The sequence below is a fragment of the Gossypium arboreum genome, chromosome 4, assembly GCF_025698485.1.
Source record: "Gossypium arboreum isolate Shixiya-1 chromosome 4, ASM2569848v2, whole genome shotgun sequence".
Lineage (NCBI taxonomy): Eukaryota > Viridiplantae > Streptophyta > Magnoliopsida > Malvales > Malvaceae > Gossypium > Gossypium arboreum.
The window spans coordinates 93782758-93801749 of NC_069073.1; the positions used below are offsets into that span (position 1 = coordinate 93782758).

At 37.2% G+C, this 18992-nt stretch overlaps 1 non-coding gene across 1 annotated transcript; it reads right to left on the reverse strand.

Moving 5' to 3' along the window:
* Positions 1–7238: 7238 nt before the first annotated feature.
* On the reverse strand, positions 7239–7344 carry LOC128292207 (small nucleolar RNA R71). The gene has a single exon (XR_008282192.1). It is a non-coding gene; the product is annotated as a small nucleolar RNA R71 (small nucleolar RNA).
* Positions 7345–18992: the final 11648 nt, after the last annotated feature.

Consider the following 18992-nt stretch of genomic DNA (forward strand, 5'->3'; position numbering starts at 1 on the left):
TCATCAAACATTCAAGAACTCAAGCATTCATCAATACCAATTTACAAAATCACCAAAAAATTCAAAAATTAGGGTACGGGCTAGCTAGCACTCAAAGCAACGATCACAAAAACATAAAAATCATCAAAAATCGAGCTCAAAACATACCTCAAATGAGAATGCAAAGCGCCGAACCCTAAAATGCTTCAATGTTTGTTTCTTTTCTCCATATTTGGTTGAATATTAGTGAAGATGACAACTATTTTCATTTTTTTTGTTTTATTAATCATTATAGCTAAATTACACAATTAACCTTTATAATATAATATGAAAACCTTATAATATATGCCCATAACCGTCCATCAAATTGTTTAATGGTCAAATAATCACATATGGACCTCATCTTTAATTAATCAAATCAAATAGGCACTTTAAGTTATAGAACACAACTTTTGTTTTTTACGCGATTTAGTCCTATAGTCAAATTAACCACTTAAACGATAAAATTAACACACAAAACTTTCACACATATATTTTCACATGCTATAAACTCCAAAAATAATATTAAATTAATTTTTTGACCTCAGATTTGTGGTTCCAAAATCACTTTTTTGATTTAGCTAAAACTGGGCTGTTACAACTCTTCCCCCTTAGGGATTTTCGTCACCGAAAATATTACCAGCAAATAGGTTTGGATATTGCTTTCTCGTAGCATCCTCGGGTTCCCACGTAGCTTCTTCAATCCCGTGTTGATGCCATAATACTTTCATTAATGCTATTATTTTATTTCTCAGCTCTTTGATCTCACGAGCAAAAATTCAAATCGGTTCTTCACTATACGACAAATCTGACTGAATCTCAACTTCTGTCAGAGAAATAATATGCGAAGGATCGGATTGGTATTGTCGAAGCATTGATATATGAAATACATTATGAATCTTTTCTAACTCAGGTGGCAACAATAATATATAAGCAGCCGACCGACACCCTCGATAATTTTATACAGCCCGATGAATCTCAAACTTTACTTGCCTTTTCTGCCAACTCTAAGTATTTTCTTCCACAGAGATACTTTCAAAACCACTCGATCCCCGATCTGAAGCTCAATATCTTTTTGTTTCAAGTCTGCGTATGATTTCTGATGATTTGGCGCTGCTTTCAAACTATCACGGATCACTTTCACTTTTTCTTCAGTTTTTCTAAACAGATCAACCCCGTAAATCTTATTCTGACTCAGTTCAGACAAGTACAACGGTGTTCTACACTTTCGACCGTATAAATCTTCGTACAATGCCATTTTAATGCTCGATTGAAAAATATTATTATACGCAAATTCAATCAATGGCAAGTATCGTCCCACGTACCTTCAAACTCAAGAATGCAACAACGTAACATATCTTTAAGTATTTGAATAACTCACTCGGACTAACTATCTGTTTGTGGATGAAAAACAGTACTAAAGTGTAGCTTCGTACCTAATGCATCTTGTAGTTTCTTCCAAAATCACGATGTAAACCTTGGATCTCTATCCAAAATAATAAAAATAGGTACTCCATGCAATCTTACAATCTGAGAAATGGACAACTCAGTAAGTTTATCAAGTGAATAATCCTTACACATAGGAATGCAATGAGCTGATTTGTTCAGTCTATCAACAACCACCCATATCGCATCTTTCTTACTCGGAGACAGAGGCAAACCTGATACAAAATCCATCGTGATTCTGTCCCATTTCCACTCGGGAATCATAATCAGCTGAAGTAACCTAGATAGTACTTGATGCTCAGCTTTAACTTGCTGACAGATTAAATATTTCAAAATGAATTCAGAGATATCACGCTTCATACTAGACCACCAGTAAAGTTGTTTCAGGCCATTATACATTTTTGTACTTCCCGGATGAACAGACAAATGACTACTAAGTGCTTCGATCAAAATCATCCAAATCAACTCTGAATTTCTCAGAACAAATATTCGTCCTTTGAATCTTAAACAATCATTAGGATCAACCCGAAACTCTGAATCAGAATTTAAATCAGATTGAGCTCTTTTAGCAAACAATTCATTATCAACTTTCTGAGCTTCGCAAATCTGCTGAATGAATAATGGTCTCGCTTTCAACTCAGCTACAATCGAGTCTTCATCCAAAAAAGCCAACTAAGTATTCATTACACATAGAGAAAACAAAGATTTTTGACTTAAAGCATCAGCAACAATGTTTGCTTTTCCCGGATGGTAGTCAATCACTAACTCATAATCTTTGAGCAATTCTAGCCATCTTCCCTATTGCAAATTCAAATCTTTTTGAGTCATCAAATATTTTAAGCTTTTGTGATCAAAATAAACATCACATTTCTCACTGAACAGAAAAATGGCGCCAAATTTTCAATGCAAACACGATAGCTGCTAATTCCAAATCATGTGTCGGGTAGTTCTTTTCATGCGGCTTTAATTGTCTCGAGGCATAAGCTATGACTTTTCCTTCTTGAATCATAACGCAACCCAGACCATTCAATGATGCATCGCTATAAATTATGAATTCTTTATCCGATTTAGGTTGTACTAACACTGGAGCTTCGGTCAATAAAGCTTTCAAATGATCAAAACCTTTCTGGCACTTGTTCGACCACTCGAACTTAACATCTTTCTGAAGTAATCTCGTCAATGGATTTGCAATCATTGAGAAACCTTTTACAAATTTTCTATAATAACTAACGAGTCCTAGAAAACTTCAGACTTCGGATACATTTCTCGGAGGCTTTGTAACACCCCAAACCCGGCCTGGACGTTATGGCTGAATCTGGCGATGTCACATTGAAGTGTTTTTTTGTAAAGTACGATATTCTAAAACCCCATTCTCAATTTATCCTCTTTGTGTGATCTTTAAAGATGTTCGTATAATTTAAAACACATGTCGTTTGACAAAATGTTAATCACATTAAAATTGTTATTACTTTTTAAAACATTGTTTGTTGCGGAAGCTTTTAAAATATGTTGCATAAACGTGGTGTTATGAAAAACATTTTATCTTTTTGAAAACACACGTCTTATCCTATTGCTAGTAGTTATAATTCAAAAAAATTAAAACCCAAAATTAAAGATTAAAAATTTAAATAGGCCTTATTACATCAAAATACCCAAATTAAATTACTTATTAATTAAAGGTCGAATATAGAGGCATGTGCAGTTGTGCGGCCACCTCCGAGTCCCTCGCAGCACCGATCCTTCTAAGATTAGGGATTACCTATACAGATAAACAGATGGGTGAGTTTATGAAAAGCTCAGTGTGTAATCCCATATAAGCAAACAGTCAGAAAACAAACATAGCTTGGGCCTAAGCCCTTTTTAGTAATAGTGACAATATCAGTCTGAACTTTAGCCCATCTCAATACAGAAACAGTCATGTGTTCGGGCCTTGCCCCATTGCAATAATAATAAATAGTGCAGTAACAGTAATCAGTGCAGTAACAGTATACAAGTCTTACCCATCCAGCCTCTACTACATCTTCGTCCAACCCTACACTCTATGTGGGGATATAACCAACCCACCCATTCCTACACTCTAGAATTAGCACCGGTTCTGGCACTAAACAGTAATATGCAGCTGGGCTGCCAGTAATTTAGGCTCGAAGCCTTTCAATACACTTTCTCTGATCAGTATAAACCCATCCCCATGCAATGCATCATACAATCATGTCTTGTCATATAATAAAATCATACATGTATCCACTACAGTTTAAATAATCATGCTAAAATTCAGTCATACATGCATATATATATATATATATGTATATACACATCACATAGGGCAAAACAGTCCACCACATAAGGAAAAATAGTTATTTTACCACAGAAGGGCAAAACATTCATTTTACCTCATAAGGACAAAATAGTCATTTTACCACATAAGGCAAAATAGTCATTTTAACAATTAGGGGTCCAGGCACACTTATCGACCCAACAGTAGGTCCACAATCATCTCAGTCGACTCGTGCAACCTTAACAGTCAAACAGTGAAAATGGGCCCACGGCCCATATTGTGGGCCCATGCAGGCTCACACGCTCGTGTGGTCCACATAGCCAAGAAATGGCCTTGGCCGTGTGGAATACACAGCCTGGCCCAATATTCCCCACTTGTCCATGTGATTTACCCGTATGGGGCCCACATGCCCGGGGGGCCCACATAGCCCAATTCGACCCAAAATGGCCCAAAAAGGCCTCGGCCCATAAAATCGCTCATGGATGGCCTCAATGTCCATACGTCCTTGTTTAGGCATTCAGACTACCACACGAGTGAGCGCACACCCGTGTGGTGTTGTCGGCACTTATCTCGGCTTTTACCGATTTTCAAATAGAGATAGTGTTTTTACACACCTGATTACAAAAACACGCATGTAGCCCTTGAGCACACCAAACCTTGATCCAATCCACAAACATTCAATTAGTCACAAGGTAAAAAAATTAATACTACTTCTTTCCAAAATAGTTATCCAAAGATCAATTGTAACATACATTGATTCGAACCCCCAAGCCCTTACACACACCTAAACCATTGATCAAGAATGATTTTTCTCTTTCTTCGGTTATTATCTGCAAACCATTTAGAACCCTCATTAACATCTATTCATAACCATAGTTTGATCTCTAAATGAAAATACACACTTACGGAAATCGCAGAATTACAGAGTAGGAATAGTACACAACTTCGGTAGAGAGGGAGAGAGCAAAAAAAGGAATCTGGCATAATGAGGGTAAAAGAAAAAGGGAGGAAATCGATAAATCAAAACCAAAAATCAGTACCAACATCAATGAACAGTCGATAGAGGATTGTGGGAAAGGGGAATCCAAAACAAAATTGAGAACTACTAGTTAAGGTTCGGCTAGATGATCTAGCCAAACATCAATTACACTTCGGCAGTAAAAGAGAGATTGAGAAAAAATGAAAGCAATAAAGTGGAAAGGAAGAAACAGCAGAGAAGAACACATTCACTGAAATTTCCAGAGAAAAAAAAGAAAACCAACTAAAGCCAAATTGCCAAAAGAGATTTCAACTATAGGGGAACAAAAGGGTTTTGCTGTCAGAATTTTAGAAAACTAGGAAGAGGATGCTGGTAAACGCCAAATTATACATATCTATACCCCAAATATTTAGCATATTTATGGATATTTATTACTAGATTTGTGGATTTTGGTAATCTTAATCCGGTTATTTCATGTTTTATACTCAGGAGAGCACCAATAGTCGAAAGGAGCCAAAAATGATCTAAAAAGGGCAAAAATGGACCAAATCGAGAAGAGGACACGGCCTAAGCCTTGCCACACGGGCATCTCACACGCCCGTGGCCTTCGGGGGTGTCGACCAAGGTTTTCACGATTCACACGGCCTGGCCATTGAGCCCACACGGCCGTGTACAACTCAACGGATCGAACACGACCTGGTAATCACGTCACACGGTCATGGCACACGGGCGTGTCCCTTTTTCAAAAAGTTGTGTTTTACACGGAAAAGGATCTTTAGGGAGGAAGAAAGCCAAACCAAAGCCTATATAAACACCCTAAGTGTGACCTAGAAGGAAGCCGCTCTTTCCAGAACTTTTCTGGAATACAGTACCACACGCCAAGAATTACTTAAGGAAAGCCAGACGATCCATCTCAAAAGTCGGAGCTACTCCAAGACTGAAGATCTCTCTCAAAATTCCTTCAGGGGTTTTAGAGTTTTCTTTATGTTTTGTTATTTTCATACTTTTGAGATGTACTCTTATTTTATTATGAACTAAACCCCTTAGATACCTAAGGGGGATAAAACCTATGATGGATGTTGTTATTATTATCTGAACTGTATGATAAATACTTGATTTGTTCTTAATTATGTGTTCTTAATGCTTGAATTAATATTCCGGGTATTAATTCATGATTTGATGTGCTTATGCAGAGGAGGAATAGACCCTGCCTAAGAGTAGATTTGGCATAGTTAAGCGAAGTTGATCGAATGCCTAGAAATAGGGTTACGAGATTTTGCCGGATTAGGGTGAAACCTAATAAGGGGATCCATAGATCGAGTTAATGCAATCCTAGAGTGTTAATTAGAGAAAATTCTTGATTATTCAATCTAGGGCTTAGACGTTATTAGTCTTGAATAGGGATAATAACTTAACTTAGGGATCTCTACGGATCAAATCAAGTGAATAAATCGTCCAGTTCAGAGTCAGATAACAAGTGAAATCTAGGTGGATTCCTCCTTGGGTGTCGTCTTTATCAATTGCTTTTCTTCAAGTCTTTTTCTAAATTTTCTCTTTGCTTTAATTAAATCAGTTAATTAGTTTAAATAATTAGTTTAATAAATAAACTTTTTTTATTCTTAGGATAGATAATAAAAAGATAGTTATTACTAGTACTTTTGGTTCCCTTGGGTACGATATCCCGATCTTGCCATTACTATACTATTGTTCGATAGGTGTGCTTGCCTTTTCATTGTGATAATAGTTAGTCTAGGTTTGATCTTCATTATAAATATTTATTACTTGTTACGAATCACGCGATCAAGTTTTTGGCGCCGTTGCCGGGGAGCTGAAATATTAGGAACACTAAATTTTTATTACTTTAGCCATTTATTTTTCTTGCAATTTTATTCTATTTTATTATTTATTAATTTATTTTTTCTCTCTCTTGGCAGGTTTTTATAGTTTATGGCTAGAAGAAACCCGTCAGGACTATTACTCTTTGAAGAAGAAATTGATCGCAGAATTCGCCAAAATCAAAGAGAAATAAGACGTAGTTTACGATACACAGAGAACGAGCAAAAAGACGATACTCAAACCCCAACCGAAGAGATGGACGAAAATCTAGGCGATCAGCTGCCTCCTGCAATTGCAGCTAATCAAAATCCTGTTCCACGTACTATGTATGATTATGCTAAACCTTCTTTAACAGGAACTGAGTCTAGTATAGTTAGACCTACTATTGCTGTGAATAATTTCGAACTAAAGCCTAACACAATTCAGATGATACAGCAGCTTGTTCAGTTTAATGGTTTGCAGGATGAGGATCCCAACATGCACTTGGCGAATTTTCTTGAATTTTGCGATAATTCAAAATCAATGGCATTTCTGATGATGCCATTCGTCTTCGGTTATTTCCCTTTTCACTGAGAAACAAAGCTAAACAGTGGTTGAACTCGTTACCACGAGGGTCTATCACTACTTGGGAACAAATGACCGAGAAATTTTTACTAAAATATTTTCTGCCGGCTAAAATGGCTAAATTACATAATGATATCTCTTCTTTTGTGCAGATGGATTTAGAAACACTTTACGATGCATGGGAGAGATACAAGGACTTACTGAGAAGGTGCCCTCACCATGGGTTACCACTTTGGCTGCAAGTTCAAACGTTTTACAATGGTGTGAATCCCTCGACAAGACAAATGATTGACGCAGCTGCCGACGAAACCATCAACAATAAAACACCAGAAGATGCCTATGAATTTATAGAGGAGATGTCACTGAATAACTATCAGTGGCAAGTTATAAGGACAAAGCCAATGAAAATAGCCGGCGTCTATAACATCGATTTAGTCACCATACTCTTTAATCTGGTAGAACTTCTCAATAAAAAGATTGATAGTTTTCTTGGTTCTATGTAGGTACATCCAGTAATATGTTGTGACTCAAGCAGAGGAGGTGTACATACAGAATACCAATCCTTCAATCCTACAACTGAAGAGGAACAAGTCAACTATATGGGTAATAATAACTTTAAATCTCAAAATAACCCATATAGTAATACTTATAATGTAGGTTGGAGGAACCACCCAAGTTTTTCCTGGGGAGGTCAAGGAAATCCAAAACCACAAAATCCTCAGGTTTTCAATAGCCACCTTATCAACAAGAGAAGAAACCGAACCTTGAAGAGATGCTTTCCAAATTCATCTCGGTGTCAGAAACCTGTTTCCAAAATACCTAGACAACACTGAAGAATCACCAAGCATCGATCCAAGGATTAGAAACTCAGATAGGCCAGCTGCCCAAACTAATCTCTGAACGACCACAAGGTAGCCTACCAAGTAATACTGAACCTAATCCGAGGGAACACCTCAATACAATTAGCACTCAAAATAAGGATGGACTCATTGCACCTGAGCCAGAAATACAGCAAAACAAATGATGAACAAAGGACGAGAAGAGGTAAACAATAATGATCCCAGACAGGTAAGTACGAATCATGAACCTTGAGTGCCATATCCTAAAGCGATGACGAAAGACAGAACAGAAGAACAATTCGTTAAGTTTGTCAAACTCTTAAAGAAATTACATATTAACTTACCCTTTATTGAAGTTCTTTCGCAGATGCCCAACTCAGCAAAATTCTTAAAGGAACTTCTAAGCAATAAAAGAAAATTAGACGCTACATCGCATGTGGAACTCAATGCAGTCTGCTCAGCTATTCTAAAGAATGAGCTACCTAACAAATTGAAAGATACTGGGAGTTTTACAATTTCGTGTTTAATTGGTAGTCTATCTGTGAATAATGCTTTAGCTGATCTAGGGGCAAGTATAAATGTTATTCCACATAAAATGTTTAAATGACTAGGTCTCAATAAACCCAAACAGACTAGGATGAGCATACAATTGGCTGACAAAATAGTTAGATTTCCTAAGGGAATAATTAAAGACGTTCTAGTTAAAATTGATAAATTTATTTACCCAGTAGACTTCGTTGTCTTAGATATGGATGAGGATATTGAGGTACCTTTAATTTTAGGACGACCATTTTTAGCAACTCCTAGAACCATTATTAATGTAGGGACAGGAGAGCTAACACTTCGTTCAGATGATGACGCAGTAACACTCTAAGCACGCGACTCAGTCAAAACCTCTAAGACTCAAGATAATGCTATAAAAACTGTCGATGTTAAAACTAATATTCAATCGTCCTTACAGGAACTTCCTCAAACAAAGACAATAGAGACAGTGCGCTACTATCATGAAGAGAACAATAACGTCCATGAAGAACAAAGACTACGAATAGAGGAGCTAGATGAATGGTGAGAACACATGATAAACCAAAACTACGCAAAAACAAGCCCGATACCTCTCCTAATCAACTTTAGGTCGGTGTAGTCTTACTAGATGTCGTTGATCCAAACATTGTCACTACCACATCAAATGAGGAAATCCCTCTTACGGCACTTAGTATTTTTCTATTCAGTACAGTGGAGGTGAGTCATCCCAAGTTCGACACTTTTAAGGTAAACAACACCCGTTTGAAACCTTATTTTAAATTTGACAACAGGAATGAGGAGTATGAACTCCTCAAACCACCATGAGAAATCAACGGAGAGGTAAGTCGAGGTTAGACTATAAATAAGTGCTTCTCAGGAGGCAACCTGAGCACTAACATATTTTGATTTCTTTTTATTTTCTAACACTTTGGATCCTTAACTTAATCTTTGAATTGCATAGTTTTTCAGCACACACGGCCAGGCACACGGGCATGCTTAAAGCCGTGGCCAAATAGGGGAAGAAACACGGCCGTGCGATACAACCGTGTTGAATTAGGACATGATTTCCCCAAAAACACAAGGTACGATAAATCCCCACGGCCATGTGACATGGCCGTGGGCGAACTTGATAGGAACACACGGGCGTGCTAGGGACAAGGCTCGATTCTGTTTCTTTGACACCGGCGTCCAACACGTCCGTGCCATTCAGCCATGTACAACAATACACGGGCGTGCTACCATAACACACGGGCGTGGGAGAAGCAAACAAAGCTAGGCACGGCCGTGCGACATGGCCGTGTGCCACAGACGCCCAAGACACACGGGCATGGGGCAGTAACCGGGTACGACCTAAATTGAAAATTTTGAAAAACACGGGCTTACACTCATAGCACACGGGCATGGCCCAAGGCCGTGTGCCCCTCCCCTATATATACAAACCACTGTTCATCTTCTTCCCCCTTTCAAAACCCTAGCCGAAAACTCCTCCTCCCTACTCCCTAATCCTTATGCAAGCCACCATTTCCAAGATTCTCATTTCCCCAACCCTCAAACCACCTTGAAATCCATTCCCCTTGCATTAATCCTTATTTTCCCTCTCTATACCCTCTATTCTTCCCACCACACGGCTTCCTCTCCGCGTCATACGCTCATGCTCGCCACCACACGCCCGTGCGTTGCCATACAACAGCCCTTGGTTCTCTTTCTCAACTTTATTTTTCCAATGTGTATTGCTACATTAGTATTATACATGCTTTACATAGATATTGTACTATTTTGCTTTAGACAAGTTAGGAATTTGACTTAGAATTTTCTATATTTGAATTATTTAAGCCACTAAATAGCATATACTAGTTTTAGGGCCTCTTGCTTAACTACTAATGTATCGTGGATTAACTACTAATGTATCGTCGATTCTATCACTGCTCATATATTTTCAGGTACATTATGTCATCATTAAGAGGAAAGAAGGTCGCGGTCCCATCCTCCAAGAGACGTAGGGGACCGGGTTTTTCCTCGGTGCGTGCTATAGCCAAAGTTCGGCACCCGTTCCTTGACTTTCCACAAGCTTCGTAGGAGGAGCTATTTCAAATATTACGCGCATGACCCATCACCACAGGTCGCTGCATCGACTGGGCTGCCATTGAGCAAGTCCAGCTCGCTGATGCCATTCGTGCCCTCCTATCCACAGATGCATGGGAACAGTTCTTCACTATTATCGAGCCTACTTATTTAGAGCTAACTTTAGAATTATGCTATACTTTTCATTTATAGGTGGTGATGATGAACAATGACGACCCAGGCACCATTCACTTCCGATTAGGTGGTCTAGTTCGTGCGATGAGTGTCCCAGAGTTTGGAGTTGCTCTGGGACTTTACACTGATGAGTTTATGGAGGAGGAGGACATGAATGCACTACCACGCAATATCCACATTTCCCCCTCCTTATGCTGGAAGGCTTTGGCACCACTCTCTTCCAACTATGACCCCAGCCGCTCGAAGGCCTCAGCTCCCCCCTTCCCTACGATATTTCTATGCCATATTGCCACACACCTTGACCTGGAGGAGAGAGAGACCAGCGTCGTCACCACCCACGACGCCTACTATTTATGGTGCATGGCGAATGCACACGTGACTGACTTGGCCTACTTCATTGCTTTCGCCATTCACCATCAGAATGAGCGGCATAAGAAGGTAGTGATCTCCTCGGCCACTACGTGACGCTCCTTGCCAGGCACTTTTTCCTCCTCAACACCGCAGCCCAGTCATCAGCGCTTACCCTAATAGGTCAGATGTCCCCACAGGGCATTACAACTATGTTACACATGAGGATGATCGAGCGCCGACGTGGGACTGATCCTCCTCAGTACCGTCTCTCGCATGCCATTGACAAGGAGGATTTTGAGGACATCCCTGATGATGTTCCCCCATAGCATGAGGAGCCTTCTACCGCGCCACCTAAGGAACAACCAACTCATGCGACTGCTTCATTGGCGCACCTTTCCGGCTGACTCGTCCATTTTGAGCAGTATTGCACTACACAGTTCGAGATGATCCACGAGCGAGATCAGCGATGGGACCGACAGATGGACGATATCCAGGCCATGATGCAGCAGCTATGCCAGCACTTCCACAACGCTACTCAAGCACCACCACCTAAGGGCCCCACGGATGAAGATCATTGAATCCTCCTACTTTTTTATTATTTACTCTTATTTTTTATTTTATTTTTATTTTTATTTTTATTTTCATTTCAATTTTATTATTTTATTTTGAAAGACATATCTATATTAGTAAATTTTACTTTTCCATTTTCTGGTATTTCTAACAAGTAATTCCACTACGCTCTCTTCCACACCAACTCTTAATAAGCTCTTCATGATTCTATAGACTTTCAAGCAAAGCTACTAGGAATATTTTACAAAATGAGGAAACAAAAGGGAAACAATACCTTACGAGTGCCATGTTCAACAACCCAATTTCTTCATCTAGCCAAGAACAATGGCAGCCATCACTTTCCCCGAACACTCTATCCTTAGAATCAATGTAACACCCCGTACCCGAGACCGTTTCCGGAGTCGAACACGAGGTGTTAACGGACTTAATTCATTAATTAAACAGCTCATACAATTCATTTTAAAAATTTCTAAACAAGCTGGCTAACTACATCACAGTCGCTTTAAAAATCATATCTCGAGTTACGAAACTTGAAATCCAATTCCATAAATTTTTCCTGAAACTAGACTCATATATATATCTACTAATTTTTTCTAGAATTTTGGTTGGGCCAATTAGTACAGTTTATTAGTTAAAGTCTCCCTATTTCAGGGTTCAACTACTCTGACCTCAGTGTATTACGAATCAGATATCTCCCTGTACAGAGCTTCAATGACTATGCCGTTTATCTCTAATAAAACTAGACTCAATAAGGAATCTTTACATATAAAGAATGACTTCTAATTATCTTTGTAAAATTTATGGTGAATTTCCAAATTCAGAACAGGGGATCCAGAAATCGCTCTGGCCCTGTTTCACAAAAATTTAAACATCTCATAAAATATAGCTCATATACCTGTTTCGCTTATTCCATATGAAAATAGACTCATCAAGCTTCGATTCCATAACTTATTAATTATTTAATTCCATTTCTACTATTTTAGTGATTTTCAAACTCACATCACTGCTGCTGTCTGAATCTATTTTATGGTAAATTTTACCTATTTCATGGTTTCCATGGATTAGCTAGCAATTTTACATACATAATACCAAATATGATCATGATTAGCCATTCCAATGGCTAATCATTACCAAGCATTTCTATTTCCATACCACTCAATAACCATATCATAAGACCATATATACAAAATGATTATAATGCTATACATGCCATACTCAAAATATACAAGCCATTATGCCAAGATGGTATACGGATAGTGTGGCGTGCCTCCGACCGCTTCCGATTTCGAGCTGGCTTGTCAACACTACAAGGAATGAAAAGGAGGAGTAAGCATAAATGCTTAGTAAGCTCACATGCAAATAGCAAGTAACATAACCATATAAGCAAACATAAAACATCATTTGCATAATCATCACCAAGACATTCATATCACCTTTTCATTTATCATCTTACCATATTGTTGTTATATCGAGTTTTCAACCCAAGGGTTAAGTACATACCTGTTCAAAGTATCCATTTCACAACACTTACCAATACGTCCCTTTCATCTTAAGTATTCCTCCATTTGAGTAGAACTTTACCCGTTGAACACATCGGAATATAATTCGGATACATGGATAACTTGCACATAAGTGCCATATATGTAGCCAAGCTACCATGTAACCCGCCCATAAGTGAACTCGGACTCAACTCAACGAGCTCGGCGTTCGCATCCATAAGTGAACTCGGACTCAACTCAACGAGTTCGGATGCCTAGTTACATCTCACGAACTCGGACTCAACTCAACGAGTTGGACGCTCGCATCCATAAGTGAACTCGGACTCAATTCAACGAGTTCGGATGCCCAAATATCCCAATGACATGTCACTTGTATCCTAATCCATTCCTAAGGTTCAACGGGACCTTTTTCCCAATCATGTGTCTCAACCATCTTCTACGGAATGCCGATATCTGGATACTCGGTAGTATTTCACATTTTCCAAGTATATCACATAATTTGACATATTATCAAACAATTATCACAAGTATAATATTTCATAATAATTATCATATTATTTAAAAACATTAAAACATTTAAAATAATAACTATGTTACCAACATTTACATATGAACTTACCTCGTATGCGAAAATGGCTATTTTTACCATTTAGTCCACAACTTGGTATTTTCCCCATTTTAGCCCAATTTCAGTTTTCCTTGCTCTATCATTTAAAATATAGTCTAATTAGGACTCAAATTAATCAAATTGACCCAAAATCATATTTTGGAAAAATTACAATTTGCCCTAAACTTTTGCATATTTACACTTTTGCCCCAAAGCTCGTAAATTAAAATTCAGCCTATTTTCTTATGTTTTATGACATGCTGATCATTTTTCCCTTCTATGGCAACATCAAATTCTCACTCTAACATGTACTTATGACTATTAGGTATTTTTACCGATTAAGCCCTTTTGCTCGTTTTCACTTAAAACCGAGTAGCACAAGTTGTCTAACATAATTTAAAACCTCATATTCTATCATAAAACACCAAAATACACAAATTTCACCTATGGGTATTTTTCCAAATATAAACCCTAGGTTAAATTATTGCTAGCATAAGCTAAATCGAGCTACCGGGACTCCAAAAACGTAAAAATCATTAAAACGAGGCTAGAACGGACTTACAATCGAGCTTGGAAGCTTGAAAAACCCTAGCCATGGTTTCTCCTTGCTATATTCGGCCATGGGGTTGAAGATGAGCAAAATTGGCTTTAATTTTGTATTTTAATTCATTTTACCCCTAAATGACCAAAATGCCCTTACTACTAAACTTTCCAAAAATTCCATCCATGTCCAATTTTGTCCATAGACTTAGAAATTGGTAAAATTACTCTTTAAGGACCTCTAATTAATAATCTAATTCAATTTTATGCAAAATACTTCTAGAACACAAGTTTTGCAATTTATTCAATTTAGTCCCAAATTTCAAATTAAGCACTTTATGCATAAAATTTCTTCACGAAATTTTCACACAATCATGCAATCATATCATAGACCTTAAAATAATCATAAAATAATTATTTCTATCTCGGATTTTGTGGTCACGAAACCACTACTCCGACTAGGCCCAAAATCGGGATATTACAACTCTCCCCCTTCGTGGATTTTCGTCCCAGAAAATCTTACCGTAAAAGTGGTCTTCACTTTTAATCTCATATTTGGTGGCGAAGAACTTGCACTTAGACTGCACCTCCAATACATCTCTTCAATTTCTCATATGATCTAAAAGCTTACGTCTCAACTCTCAACTGTTCTTAAATTTTCAACCCTTCTCAATTTCCCATGATATCATGACATAAAACCCGGATCTCAACTTGATTTAATGGAGACCTAATTCCAAGAAATCCGACAATCAAAGAGACACGAAATTCCATGAATCGATGAGTAGGAATTCATTCAATCTGAGATGTGATTTATAGATCTCGCCAAACATTTAACAATAGGATACATCACATTTTCCTCTTTCCGCCATAGAAATAATTCGATATGGCCTCAAGAATAATCCTTCTCATTTCCATCCCAATATCAACATTGACAAGGATAATTTTGATAGATCCCAATGCTCGGCTTTAACCCTTTAACAACTCCGATTTTATGTAACATCGGATGCTCTAAACTATCACATTACCTCATTGTCTTGAAACACATCACAATTCATACAACAATACATTCTTGAAAGTCGGAAGTTTTTGCTCAATGTAGACTAGTCTAGTTCAGACGCCTTGTTACCAATATTCTCATCTATCCGAACTCTGTCAACATGTAATAAACTTTTAGCTTTCACAAGATGGAAACCTTATCATTCAGTAGTGACTTAAACTAATATTCAACTCTTTCTAATAAATATACACTTCTCGTTCAAACTATTTACTCTTTGATCCGTACAAAATGAAATTCTATTATCAAACTTGGGAAAAATAATCCGACATAATTGTCACATGAAATCTTTCAAATAAATAATTTACCATACCGATGAAACTCGCGCTTTTATCACCTATGCCTTTCTCGATGTCAAATCCTTACACATAAATTAGAAAAAATCCCAATACTAAAATCACCACATTACCAAGATCAAATTAGAAGTATAGTCATATTTGACATGATTATCACGAATGAAGAACGACTTGAACATGAGTCATAATTGACAAATTATGGAACAAAGATAACAAGAAAACCGAATAAAGAAATCCAAGATAGAGAAACCCGAATAAAGAAATCCGAATAAAGAAATCCAGGATAAAGAAACCCAAGATACGATACTATGCCGAGAATCGAAAACCAAATTCATAGAGAAAATACAGAATACCGATAATTCTTCAAAGAAAGAAAGTCCAAAAGAAAACATTATTTAATCCCATGAAATCAAATATAACAAGATCAATATATCTTCCCATACATATATATCGATGAAGCATCAAGTAGAAGAAAGCAGAATCATAATATCATATGAATTCTCTCATCAATTCTTATCGATTTAAATGAAATAGAATACCGATGAAATAGAGCAATATAAATTATAAACCAATCAGGACTACCAATGCTTTCATCCAACACCAAATTAGAAGACATTCCCATATAACAAGAATTTCTTCAAGATCAATAGCCATAGAAATATTTTCGAGAATGGGTGAACACATAGAACATCTCAAAAGAGATCGCTAAATCTGTCAGGTCATAGCTGTCACACTCGGATAATTCACATTTGAAATATCATTTCCCCAACTAGTTCTGCCGTCACAAATTTCATATTAAATCATTCACTAAAGAATGTCGGTTCGAATAAATTTCGATTTACACTTTTCTCGACCTTGCACTTGAGTAATTCGATTTACCAAAGAGAATTCCTTCTCTAACCGGGACAAGGCATAATTCCAATAATCTTTATATCAATCGATACTTTCGGCTCGACTTTACTTATCAACTCATTTTCAATCTCGGATCATACTTATAATTATTCTATCATTGAACTCTTTGGGTTCTCAACCAAAACTTATTCAATACAAATCTCATGAAATTCCATTATAAGTACCACTTTGGTAAGGGGAGGGTTGTAGGACCTCGACTCGACTTTCTTATACATACACATATGACACAACTTCCATCATCATAGTAACATCATCAAAATCATGTCATTCATTCATGTTGGCTTACACCAATTTTCCTATTGTCCCATTTAGACAATATACTTATGCATACATTCTATGTTTTCTAGATGACTTTACTTATCCATTCATTTAATTAAATTAATTCATGCTCATGACATTATATAAGGCCAAACAAACATAAATATTTGCATCACAATCACAACTTTCATTTCGTGCATCATCATGTACATATCATTACAATCATACAATTCGGTCCAACAATTTAACATAGATAAGTTCATTTCATTATAATCCTTGATCTCATAAAAAATTGTATATCATTAACATTCATCAACATTCAACGTCCAATCAAGACAAGGACATTTTCATTCGTATCATAATATTATGACCTTTATTCATACCTCTACTACTTTCTATTTATTCCGTTCATCTTATCAAGTAAGCCACATACACTACATCGTATGAGCATTAAGCAAATATGAATATTTATCACAACATGAACTTTCATCTCACATATTATCACATATGTATCATAAACCTTTATTCATACTTTTCTAAGCCGAGACTTATCATAATCATAACTTTACTCAAATACCTTCACATAACCGTGAACATGGTCTCAGACATTTCGGTTGGAGAGTACCCTGTCTAAATAAGACGGTACTCATACGCGTCGGAAGACATCACACTATCACAGATCAGTGGCATGTATAGCTAAACTTTTACACATGCTAGGTTAGTCCAAGAACCGACTAAACCTGCTCTGATACCACTAAATGTAACACCCGCACAGAGACCATTTCCGAGTCGAACACGAGGTGTTAACGGACTTAATTCATTAATTAAACAGCTCATACAATTCATTTTAAAATTTCTAAACAAGCTGGCTAACTACATCACAGTCACTTTAAAATCATATCTCGAGTTACGAAACTCAAATCCAATTCCGTAAATTTTCCTGAAACTAGACTCATATATATATCTACTAATTTTTTCTAGAATTTTGGTTGGGCCAATTAGTACAGTTTATTAGTTAAAGTCTCCCTATTTCAGGGTTCAACTACTCTGACCTCAGTGTATTACGAATCAGATATCTCCTGTACAGAGCTTCAATGACTATGCCGTTTATCTCTAATAAAACTAGACTCAATAAGGAATCTTTACATATAAAGAATGACTTCTAATTATCTTTGTAAAATTTATGGTGAATTTCCAAATTCAGAACAGGGATCCAGAAATCGCTCTGGCCCTGTTTCACAAAAATTTAAACATCTCATAAAATATAGCTCATATACCTGTTTCGCTTATTCCATATGAAAATAGACTCATCAAGCTTCGATTCCATAACTTATTAATTATTTAATTCCATTTCTACTATTTTTAGTGATTTTTCAAACTCACGTCACTGCTGCTGTCTGAATCTATTTTATGGTAAATTTTACCTATTTCATGGTTTCCATGGATTAGCTAGCAATTTGACATACATAATACCAAATATGATCATGATTAGCCATTCCAATGGCTAATCATTACCAACATTTCTATTTCCATACCACTCAATAACCATATCATAAGACCATATATACAAAATGATTATAATGCTATACATGCCATACTCAAAATATACAAGCCATTATGCCAAGATGGTATACGGATAGTGTGGCGTGCCTCCGACCGCTTCCGATTTCGAGCTGGCTTGTCAACACTACAAGGAATGAAAAGGAGGAGTAAGCATAAATGCTTAGTAAGCTCACATGCAAATAGCAAGTAACATAACCATATAAGCAAACATAAAACATCATTTGCATAATCATCACCAAGACATTCATATCACCTTTTCATTTATCATCTTACCATATTGTTGTTATATCGAAGTTTTCAACCCGAGGGTTAAGTACATACCTGTTCAAAGTATCCATTTCACAACACTTACCAATACGTCCCTTTCATCTTAAGTATTCCTCCATTTGAGTAGAACTTTACCCGTTGAACACATCGAATATAATTGGATACATGGATAACTTGCACATAAGTGCCACATATGTAGCCAAGCTACCATGTAACCCGCCCATAAGTGAACTCGGACTCAACTCAACGAGCTCGGCGTTCGCATCCATAAGTGAACTCGGACTCAACTCAACGAGTTCGGATGCCTAGTTACATCTCACGAACTCGGACTCAACTCAAC